Source organism: Salmo salar, chromosome 09 (genome assembly GCF_965601325.2).
Source record: "Salmo salar chromosome 09, fSalSal1, whole genome shotgun sequence".
Taxonomy (NCBI): domain Eukaryota; kingdom Metazoa; phylum Chordata; class Actinopteri; order Salmoniformes; family Salmonidae; genus Salmo; species Salmo salar.
In genome coordinates this window covers 45,418,364-45,430,641 of record NC_138299.1, presented here as the reverse complement: position 1 = coordinate 45,430,641, position 12,278 = coordinate 45,418,364, and positions in this window count along the sequence as shown.

Here is a 12,278-nt window from a genome sequence, read left to right as displayed (position 1 = left end):
TAGACCAGCAGGACTACCACAGTTTGATGTTTCACAGAATCATCGTTTGTTGCCTAAATTTGAGTCAGATCCAGACACATACTTTGCTTTATTTGAGTGTATTGCGGAAGCTAGAGCTTGGTCAGATTTGGACATGACTATGTTGTTGCAATGTGTACTTACAGGTAAAGCACGTAAGGCTTTTGTAGCACTGAGTGTAGCTGACAGTAAAGTGTATGCTGAAGTTAAATCAGCAGTTCTGAAGGTCTACGAGCTTGTGCCAGAGGCATATCGTCAACATTTTCGTTACAGGAAAAGTTAGATTCACAAACCTATTCAGTTTGTTCGTGATTTGACTTCTGCATTTAATCATTGGTGTACAGCTTCTGAAGTTAGTACCTGAGGATCTGTCTAATTTGATTATGTTAGAACAGTTCAAAAATTCTGTCGACCAGGTTGCTACATTTATGAATGAATGTAAAGTTAAGTCTCCAAGTGATGCAGCAGTCCTTGCAGATGAGTACAGGTACAGGCTAACACATAAAAGCCATTTTGAGTCAAACAGTGACATGTACCATAAAAATAACTTTACTTTTAGGAATAGTAGGTCAACTTTTTTTGGAGCTTATTTCCAAAGGCCTCAGCAGAAGTTTAAGTCTGGAGGACTTAAAGCACCGGTTAATGCTAATACCTGTCGCTACTGTTTAGTTGAAGGACATTGGAAGAAAGATTGTCCTCTACTAAATCAAAAAAGTCAGGTCAAGTTAAACCTGCTGTGATGGCAGCTCCTGTTTCAGCCTCTGACCACCAGGGTGAGCTTTTTCAGCCACTAGTTGAGTTTGATTCTCAGTATTCCCACTGTGATTTTTCAGCCTTTTATTTCAGATGGTGTCGTGTCCCTGGTAGATGGCAACAAATGTTTCAATCAAGATCTTAAGAGACACTGGAGCTTTAGATTATTTTATTCTGCAATCTGTTTTGCCATTCTCTAAGGAGTCTGACACTGGCAGATGTGTAATGGTACGTGGTATGGGTTTAGTTCCATTCTCTTCTCCTGTACATGAAGTTACCCTAAAATGTGGTCTGGTAGAGGGTGATGTAGATGTTGGGGTTAGACCCCAGTTGCCAGTAGAGGGAGTCCACATGATTTTGGGGAATGACTTGGCGGGTAGTAAGGTGTGGGCAGATGGCAAACTAAACATCTTTACAAAGCAACCTTCAGTGTCCCCAGCAAGGGTATCTCCAGATCGCAACTGTGTCTCCTGAGGTATTTCCAGTTTGTGCTGTTACCCGCGCTGCGCCTCATAATAAGGTTGAGAGTAAGCCAGAAAGTCTTGAGTTGGCAGTCAAACTCCAGACAGAACAGTTGACTAGTTCTAGAGATTCATTGATTGCTGAGTAAAAGGCCGATACTACCTTGGCTGATCTGTTTGAGAAAGTTGTTCCTGATTCAGTGGTGAGGAATAGTGCTCAGTGTTATTTTCTTCTTGATGGGCTGTTGGTCAGGAAATCGGTTCCACACTATGATCAGGGTCTAGGAGAACCAGTCTTTCGAACAGTTCTACCTAGTACTTTGTGAAATAAAGTGTTGCAAACTTCACATGGTGATGTAGCAGGTCATATGGGTGTTCGTGAAACTTATGATCGCATACTCCGTTATTTTTTTCTGGCCACGTTTAAAGCGGGATGTAGCTCAGTTTATTAAAACTTGTCATGCGTGTCAGCGCACAAGCAAGCCAAACCAGTTTGTAAGCCATGTGAACCTGTAAAAATGCTATCACTCCCGTGATCTAAGCAAAGTGGAAGGCACTCCAGCGGTGAGGTCAGCGTTGACTGCTGCTCCAGTCACTGCATCTTGTGGCTTTAACTTTGTGGAGGAGGTAGCTAGGGTTTTGGATGAGGTCTTACAAGGCCGGTTGAAAAACTCCCAGACTTTGCAAAACCTTGGTTTTGGTAGATCATTTAGACTCTGAGAAACGTGATGAATTGGTAGCTCTTATTAAACTACCCTGTTTTGTTTTCTGACACTCTATCGCAAACCCACTTAATTGAGCATGACATAGGCTTAGCATCTCCGATGTCTATCAAACAGAGATTGTATTGTGTATCTGAGGAGAAGAGACTGCAATTGGACGACGTGGTCGTCTACTCAGACTCCTGGGAGGAGTATGTCTGGAGAGTGCAAGCCTTGTTCAAAAGACTGGTGTGGGCCAGGTTGACAGTCAATTTGGAAAAGTGTGAGTTTGCCAAAGCTACAGTCACATACCTAGGCAAGGTTGTTGGTCAGGGTGTTGTCTGTCCCGTGGAAGCCAAGGTCCAGGCTGTGAAGCAGTTCCCACAGCCCTCCACAAAGAACTGATGCGCTTCCTGGGAATGGCAGAGTACTACCGTGCTTTCTAAACTTTTTGGTAGTTGTCCCCACTGACCACTCTGAAGGCCAAGGCTGAATTTCTGGTCCACCCAGTGTCAAGAGGCATTTGATGCAATTAAGGCTCTTGTGTTTGGCACCTATGTTGGTAGCACCAAATTTGGGGAAACCTTTCAAATTGCAGGTAGACGCCAGTCAAATCAGTGCTGGGGCTGTGCTTCTCCAGGAAAATGATGACAATGTTGAGTGTCCAGTCAGTTTCTTTTCCCGGAAATGTAGTAAGTATCAGCAAAACTATTCTGTCATTGAAAATGAGGCTTTAGGTCTCATTTGGGCTTTACAGCACTTCGAAGTCTATTGGTTCTGGTTTGACCCCTTTAACTGTGTTCACTGACCACAACCCACTTATTTGTCTGAAGTCCTTGCAAAATCCCAACCAGCGCCTGATGCGTTGGGCTTTGTTCTTGCAACCATTCAACCTCAATATTAGACACATTAGGGGTAAGGATAATATCATTGCTGATGCTCTGTCCCGTGCTCCTTTAACCTAGTTTGTATTTTCTCTCTGCTGACCCCTGCGGGCTGTCTGCGCCTCTTTCCTCTTAAATTGCTCCCCAGGTACCAGGGCTGCTGAGTTTGAGGGGGGACAGTGAGCTAGGGGACACGGGCTACTCCTAGGAGCCGGGTCTGGTATCTGTTTTTTTTTTGGGGGGGGGGGGGGGGGGGATTTTGGATTGTTTTGAATATGTTGGGTCGTAATTTGGGTTGAGGGTGGGACCCTCATTTTAAGGAGGGGGTGTCACGGCCCCTCTGCAGTGCAGGGGCGGTTCCTCCTGCAGGCAGAGGAGGGTCGTTAGTGATTGGCGCCACCTGGGCTCAGGGTATTTAAAACTTCTTCACTAACCACTCTCTCTCTCTCTCTCTGCTCCTCCAGGTATGATCCTGTTTTGTTTGTTCCTTTGTAGGTTTACTTAGTTTCCATTCAGTCATGTTCACACACAGATTCATGCATCCATGCACCTTACCCACATTATGACATTTCCACACCTCATTCCTTTTTCTTTGTTTAAAGTTAATAGTTTTTTGGTTTACAATAAAGAACCTTTTGATTGGCCTATACCTGTTGTTCATGTCCCAGGAAGAGTAGCTGCTGCTTTGGCAGCAGCTAATGGGGATCCATACTAAATACAAATACCCTGCCTTGCGAAAGTATTCACCCCACCTGGCGGTTTTCCTAATTTGTTGCATTACAACCTGTAATTTAAATTGATTTTTATTTGGATTTCATGTAATGGACATACACAAAATAGTCCAAATTGGTGAAATGAAAAAAGAACTTGTTTCAAATAATTCATAAATAAATGGAAGAGTGGTGCGTGCATATGTATTCACCCCCTATGCTATGAAGCCCCTAAATCTGGTGCAACCAATTACCTTCAGAAGTCACTTAATTAAATAAATTCCACCTGTAGGCAATCTAAGTGTCACATGATCTGTCACATGCTCTGTGTATATACACCTGTTCTGAAAGGCCCCAGAGTCTGCAACACCACGAAGTAAGGGGCACCACCACCAACAAAGCGGCACCATGAATACCAAGGAGCTCTCCAAACAGGTCAGGGACGAAGTTGTGAAGTACAGATCAGGGTTGGAATATTAAAAAAATATCTGAAACTTTGAACATCCCACGGAGAACCATTAAATTCATTATTAAAAAATGGAAAGAATATGGTACCACAACAAACCTTCCAAGAGGGACGCCAACCAAAACTCACAGACCAGGCAAGGTGGGCATTAATCAGAGAGGCAACAAAGAGACCAAAGATGACCCTGAAGGAGCTGCAAAGCTCCACAGCTTAGATTGGAGAATCTGTCCATGGGACCACTCCGTACACTGTGGAGCGACCACACCGTACACACCACATAGCTGAGCTTTACGGAAGACTGGCCAGAAAAAAAGCCATTGCTTAAAGAAAGAAATAAGCAAACACATTTGGTGTTCGCCAAAAGGCATGTGGTAGACTCCCCAAACATATGGAAGAAGGTACTCTGGTCAGATGAGACTAAAATTGAGCTTTTTGGCCATCAAGGAAAACATTTAAATGTCTTGGAATGGCCTAGTCAAAGTCCAGACCTCAATCCAATTGAGAATCTGTGGTATGACTTAAATATTGCTGTACACCAGCAGGAACCCATCCAACTTGAATGAGTTGGATCAGGTTTGCCTTGAAGAATGGCTAAACTCCTAGTGGCTAGATGTGCCAAGCTTATAGAGAAATATCCCAAGAGACTTGCAGCTGTAATTGCTGCAAAAGGTGGCTCTACAAAGTATTGACTTTGGGGGGGGGGGGGGGGTGAAAAGTTATGCACGCTCAAGTTTTCTGTTTTTTTGTCTTAGTTCTTGTTTGTTTCACAAATATTTTGCTTCGAAGTGGAAGGCATGTTGTGTAAATCAAATGATACAAATTCCCCCAAAATCTATTTTAATTCCAGATTATAAGGTAACAAAATAGGAAAAATTCCAAGGGGGGTGAATACTTTTGCAAAGCACTCTATATATTATCTGTGTTGTCAAAGCTACGACTCATTGAAACATAAGATATTACAGTTTTTAATGTCCAATTGGTAGGATAGTCTTGAACAGAGCTCATCCAGTTTATTCTCCAGTGATTGCGCTTTTGCCAATAGAACAGATGGTAGAGGCGGGTTACCCACTTGATGACAAATTCTCACCAGGCACCCTGATCTCCGCCCCCTGTTTTTCCTGATTTTCTTCAAGCGAATGACTGGGATTTGGGCCTTGTCTGGGAGCAACATTATATCCTTTGCGGCAGACTTACTAAAGTGTCACGACTTCCGCCGAAGTCGGTTCATCTCCTTGTTCGTTCGGCGGTCTGTCACCAGTGTTCTAGCCATCGCCGATCCACCTTTCATTTTCCTTTTGTTTTGTCTTGTTTTCCCACACACCTGGTTTACATTTCCCTCATTACTTGTCGTGTATTTAACCCTCTGTTCCCCCCATGTCTGTGTGTGAAATTGTTTGTTGTAAGTGCTTGTGCACATTTTGACTGGTGCGCGATGGGTTTTGTACCCATATTTTGTATTTCTGGATGCCGTTGGTTTTGATAATTAAACTGCTCCGGTTATTAACCAGTTCTGCTCTCCTGCGTCTGACTTCCCTGCCACCAGTTACGCACCCCTTACATGAAGAGAAATCTTCCTCAAGTTTGAGGAGAGTAATCGCTGTTCTGATATCCAGAAGAGATTTTCTATCATAAAAGATGGTAGCATTAACATTATGTACAAAATAAGTTACAAACCTTGTGAAAAACACACAAAATAGTGCAATTGGTTAGAGCCCGTAAAACGGCAGCCATCCCCTCAACACACTTAAACAATAAAATGAAGAAAAAAACAAGCACAGCAATAAAACACAAAGGCTTAATTGATTAAAGGCAAAGCTAAAAAGGATGGTTGACAAATAAGATGTAATCACTTTAAATTAAGCAGTTTCATAGTACAATGCAAAGTTCCATATAAAAAATGGATAATAAAACATAAAAAGAATGATACATTTTTATAAAATAAACACACAAATTTGAATAATCAAAAAAAAATTACCGCTACAATTTAAGAAATAAATTGCATCTTTGCTCTCAAATTCCCAATGCTCGTTGATTTCTTATAGTTTCATCCCCAAGTAGCCTAATACCCAAAAAGCAGCCCTGCTTAAAAATTGGTACTACCACAGTTACTTTCTCTGTAGTCCTGGCAAACTGCACTTTATACAGGCATGGCACTACATAATTCTCTGAACTGGAATAAACTGTGCCTCTGATACTGATTGCAATGCCTTGCCCCAAACCTCAACAGCGGGCTTGAAATTATATTGATTGTTTCTGGAACCAATTTACACAACCATGACATGAGAAATGCATGTTTTCCAACTAGCACATAACAAGACAAAGACTGTGTAACGATGCATGGGGTTAGCTCTGCATCCGGTTGAATGGACCGTCTGTCTGTCAGTGCCGAACCACTTAGCAGAGTGTGCAAAGCTGTCATCAAGGCAAAGAGTAGCTGCTTTGAAGAATGTCAAATATAAATATATTTTGATTTGACATTCTTCAAAGCAGCTATTCTTTGCCTTGATGACAGCTTTGCACACTCTGCTAAGTGGTTCGGCACTGACAGACAGACGGTCCATTCACTTTTTGGGTTACTACATGATTCATATGTGTTATTTCATAGTTTTGATGTCTTCACTATTCTACAATGTAGAAAATAGTAAAAAATAAAGAACCCCTGGATTGAGAAGGTGTGTTCAAACACGACTGGTACTGTATATATTTCTAAAAATATATATGGGGATTGGAAATTATGCAGACAATTACATTGATGGAAGTCACATCCCATCTGCAATATGAAAGCTGATTTACTCCCCTCCCCCCCCCAAAAAGAACAACAACAAGAAGCAGTCCTATTATTTGTCAACAATCTAGCTAGCTAGCATAATTAGCTATCTCTGCTAGTTAGCACAGTAGCAGCTGTAACGTTAGCAATTAGCAAATTACTACAGCCAAAGTAATCAATAACTACAGTTACTAGCTAGCTAACAAATGTTGTAGTTACCACGATCATGTTACTTGGATTTTAGTTGTAGGATTAAGAAATTGCAATTTGCTGTTTTGACCAAACAAGATAGTTAGCTAGCTAATGTTGCTGGCAAGATTTTGGTATTTAATTAGGATCCCCATTAGCTGTTGCAAAACTAGCAGCTACTCTTCCTGGGGTCCACACAAAACATGAAACATACAGAATGACATAATACAGAACATCAACAGACAAGAACAGCTCAAGGACAGAACTACATACATTTAAAAAAGGCACACGTAGCCTACATATCAATACATACACACAAACTATCTAGGTCAAAGAGTTTGTGTTAACCAACTATTTTTTGGTAGCTAGTTAGCTATCCAACTTTGGTGGAAGAACGGATAGCTTGGTAGCTAGCTAGATAACCAAACCTAGTAAAATACAGCAAAGGAGACAAATGGCTATTTGCTCTTTATTTGTTTTCCCATTGATACAATTTGTTTGTGCAAGGGAAAGATGCATCAACAAACGAGGGCATGGATTTCCAGAAACTCATGGCCAGGCTGAGAAAGATGCCGGACTACAACACGGTGGCTGATATGAACAAAATGCTGGCATAAGTACTGTAGCTCAACTATTCCAACAACAACCGCAGCTGCAGCAGAGCAGTCCTCCAGCGACTGCACCAGAACGGCGTTCATCAAGCAAGACGGAAGGGGTTATCCGCAAGTTTAATGCTTACTTTTACAACTTGCACATTGGATACATGTTCTTACAGTATTCTCCCAGTACACCAACTCAGAACTGTAGGATAAATAAAAGGGGTATATAGTGCTTTTGGAAAGTTTTCAGAACCCTTGACTTTTTCCACATTTTTTTATATTACAGCCTTAATCTAAAAATTATTAAATAAATACAAATCCTCAGCAATCTACTCAGAATATGCCATAATGACAAAGTGAAAACAGGTTTTTAAAATGTTTGCAAATGTATTAAATAATAAAAACAGGTACCTTATTATCATAGGTATTCAGAACCTTTGCTATGAGACTACAAATTGAGCTCAGTTACATCCTGTTTCCATTGATCATCCTTGAGATGTTTCTACAACTTCATTGGAGTCCACCTGTGGTAAATTCAATTGATTGGACATGATTTCGAAACGCACATACAGTTGAAGTTGAAAGTTTACATACACTTAGGTTGAAGTCATTAAAACTCATTTTTCAACCACTCCACAAATTTCTTATTAACAAAATATAGTTTTGGCAAGTCGGTTAGGACATCTACTTTGTGCATGACACAAGTAATTTTTCAAACAATTGTTTACATACAGTGAATTATAAGTGAAATAATTTGTATCACAATTCCAGTGGGTCAGAAGTTTACATACACTAAGTTGACTGTGCATTTAAGCAGCTTAGAAAATTCTGATAGGCTAATTGACATTTGTGTCAACTGGAGGTGTACATGTGGATGTATTTCAAGGCCTACCTTCAAACTCAGTGCCTCTTTGCTTGACATCATGGGAAGATCAAAAGAAATCAGTCAAGACATCAGCCAAGAAGTTAAAGCTTGGTCGCAAATGCGTCTTCCAAATGGACAATGACCCCAAGCATACTTCCAAAGTTGTGGCAAAATGGCTTAAGGACAACAAAGTCAAGGTATTGGAGTGGCCATCACAAAGCCCTGACCTCAATCCCATAGAAAATGTGTGGGCAGAACTCAAAAAGCGTGTGCGAGCAAGGAGGCCTACAAACCTGATTCAGTTACACAAGCTCTGTCAGGAGGAATGGGCCAAAATGAGGTAGGTAGATAGATTGGCTGTTTACAGATGGGCTATGTACAGGTGCAGTGATCTGTGAGCTGCTCTGACAGCTGGTGCTTAAAACCTGTTGAGGACAGACGTTCCGCTAGCGGAACCCCGTTCCGCCAGCGGGATCCCTCGCCAACAGCCAATGGAATAGCAGGACGCGAAATACAAAACAACAAAAATCTCATAATTCAAATTTCTCAAACAATCAACTATTTTACACCATTTTAAAGATAAACTTCTCGTTAATCCAACCACATTGTCCGATTCCAAAAAGGCTTTACGGCGAAAGCATTACATTAGATTATGTTAGGACATCACCTTGACAAGAAAAACCACACAGCCATTTTCCAAGCAAGGAGAGGCATCACAAAAACCAGAAATACAGCTAAAATTAATCACTAACCTTTGACGATCTTCATCAGATGACACTCCCAGGACTCAATGTTACACAATACATGTATGTTTTGTTCGATAAAATTCATATTTATATCCAAAAAACCCATTTTACATTGGCGCGTGATGTTCAGAAAATGTATTGCCTCCAAAACTTCCGGTGAATGAGCACATCAATTTACAAAAATACTCATCATAAACATTGATAAAATTTACAACAGTTATTGAAAGAATTATAGATACACTTCTCCGAGAGCGCATTGTTCAATATTCTGAGTACAGAGCTCAGCCATCAAAGCAAGCTATAGAGTTACCCGCCAAGTTCTGGAGTCAACAAAACTCAGAAATAGTATTATAAATCTTCACTTACCTTTGCTGATCTTCGTCGGAATGCACTCCCAGGACTCCCACTTCCACAATAAATGTTCATTTTGTTCGATAAACCAAATACCTCCTTTTGTTTGCGCGTTCAGATCACTATTCCAAAGGCATAATGCGCGAGCGCATAACCAGAGACGAAAAGTCAAACATTTCCATTACCGTTCGGAGAAACATGTCAAACAATGTTTACAATCAATCCTTAGGGTCTTTTTATCATAAATATTTGATAATATTTCAACCGGACAATAGCGTATTCATTACAGAGGAGTAATCAACTCCTTGGTCTCAGGCAGTCCACTGGTTGAATGGGCTCTTATTCTCTCCCCAGTAACAGTAGAAGCATGAAACAAGGTTCTAAAGAACTATTGACATCTAGTGGAAGCCTTAGGAAGTGCAAAATGACCCCACAGACACTGTAGATGGGTAGGCAATCACTTGCAAAACTACAAACCTCAGATTTCCCACTTCCTGGTTGGATTTTTCTCGGGTTTTTGCCTGCCATATGAGTTCTGTTATATTCACAGACATCATTCAAACAGTTTTAGAAAATTCAGAGTGTTTTCTATCCAAATCTACTAATAATATGCAAATATTTGACTCTGGGCCCGAGTAGCGGGCAGTTTACTTTGGGCATGCTTTTCATCCGAACGTGAAAATACTGCCCCCTATCCCAAACAGGTTTTAAAGCTAGTGAGGGAGATATGAGTCTCCAGCTTCAGAGATTTTTGCAGTTCGTTCCAGTCATTGCCAGCAGAGAACTGGAAGGAAAGATGACCAAAGGAGGAATTGGCTTTGGGGGTGACCAGTGAGATACCTGCTGGAGTGCGTGCTACGAGTGGGTGCTGTTATGTTGACCAGTGAGCTGAGATAAGGCGGGGCTTTACCTAGCAGAGACTTGCAGATAACCTGTAGCCAGTGGGTTTGGCGATGAGTATGAAATGAGGGCCAACCAACGAGAGCGTACAGGTCGCAATGGTGGGTAATGTATGGGGCTTTGGTGACAAAACGGATGGCACTGTGACAGACTGCATCCAGTTTGTTGAGTAGAGTGTTGGAGGCTATTTTATAGATGACATCACCGAAGTCGAGGATCGGTAGGATGGTCAGTTTTATGAGGGTATGTTTGGCAGCATGAGTGAAGGATGCTTTGTTGCGATATAGGAAGCCGATTTTAGATTGAATTTTGGATTGGAGATGCTAAATGTAAGTGTGGAAGGAGAGTTTACAGTCTAACCAGACACCCAGGTATTTATAGTTGTCCACGTATTCTAAGTCAGAGCCGTCCAGAGTAGTGATGCTGGACGGGCGAGCAGGTGCGGGCAGTGATCGATTGAATAGCATGCATTTAGTTTTACTTGCGTTTAAGAGCAGTTGGTGGCCACGTAAGGAGAGTTGTATGGCATTGAAGCTCGTCTGGAAGTTAGTTAACACAGTGTCCAAAGAGGGGCCAGAAGTATACACAATGGTGTCGTCTGCGTAGAGGTGGATCAGAGAATCACCAGCAGCAAGAGCAACATCATTGATGTATACAGAGAAGAGAGTCGGCCCAAGAATTGAACCTTGTGGCACCCCCATAGAGACTGCCAGAGGTCCAGGCCCTCTGATTTGACACACTGAACTCGATCAGAGAAGTAGTTTGTGAACCAAGTGAGGCAATCATTTGAGAAACCAAGGCTGTCGAGTCTGCCAATAAGAATGTGGTGATTGACAGTCGAAAGCCTTGGCCAGGTCGATGAATATGGCAGCACAGAAATGGCTTTTATCGATGGCGGTTATGTCGTTTAGGACCTTGAGCGTGGCTGAGGTGCACCCATGACCAGCTCTGAAACCAGATTGCATAGCGGAGAAGGTACGGTGGGATTCAAAATGGTCGGTAATCTGTTTGTTAACTTGGCTTTCGAAGACCTTAGAAAGACAGGGTAGGATAGATATAGGTCTGTAGCAGTTTGGGTCTGGAGTGTCACCCCCTTTGAAGAGGGGGATGACCGCAGCAGCTTTCCAATCTTTGGGAATCTCAGACGATACGAAAGAGAGGTTGAACAGGCTAGTAATAGGGGTTGCAACAATTTCGGCAGATAATTTTAGAAAGAGAGGGTCCAGATTGTCTAGCCCGGCTGATTTGTATGGGTCCAGATTTTGCAGCTCTTTCAGAACATCAGCTATCTGGATTTGGGTGAAGGAGATATGCTGGGGGCTGTGGAGGGTGCCGGGCAGTTGACCGGGGTAGGGGTAGCCAGGTGGAAAGCATGGAAAAATGAAGTGGTGATCCTAACTGATCTAAGACAGGGAATTTTTACTAGGATTAGTTTAAATGTATTTGGCTAAGGTGTATGTAATCTTCCGACTTCAAATGTACGCATCAGCAACCACAGCTAGTGAAGTCACTGAAACCCATAACAAAGAGTTTCAGTCTGTTTTGAAATGGGTGGCCAGTAGATAAACTTGTCCTGAACCTCTCTAAAACTAAGAGCATTGTATTTGGTACAAATCATTCCCTAAGTTCTAGACCTCAGCTGAATCTGGATAGGAATGGTGTGGATATTGAACAATTTGAGGAGACTAAATTACTTGACATTAGCTTAGATTGTGAACTGTCATGGTCAAAACATATAGATTCAATGGTTGTAAAGATGGGGAAAGATATGTCCATAATTAAGAGATGCTCTTTTTTTGACACCACACTCCAAAAAGCAAGTTCTGCAGGCTCTAGTTTTGTCTAATCTTGATTGTTGTCCTGTCGTG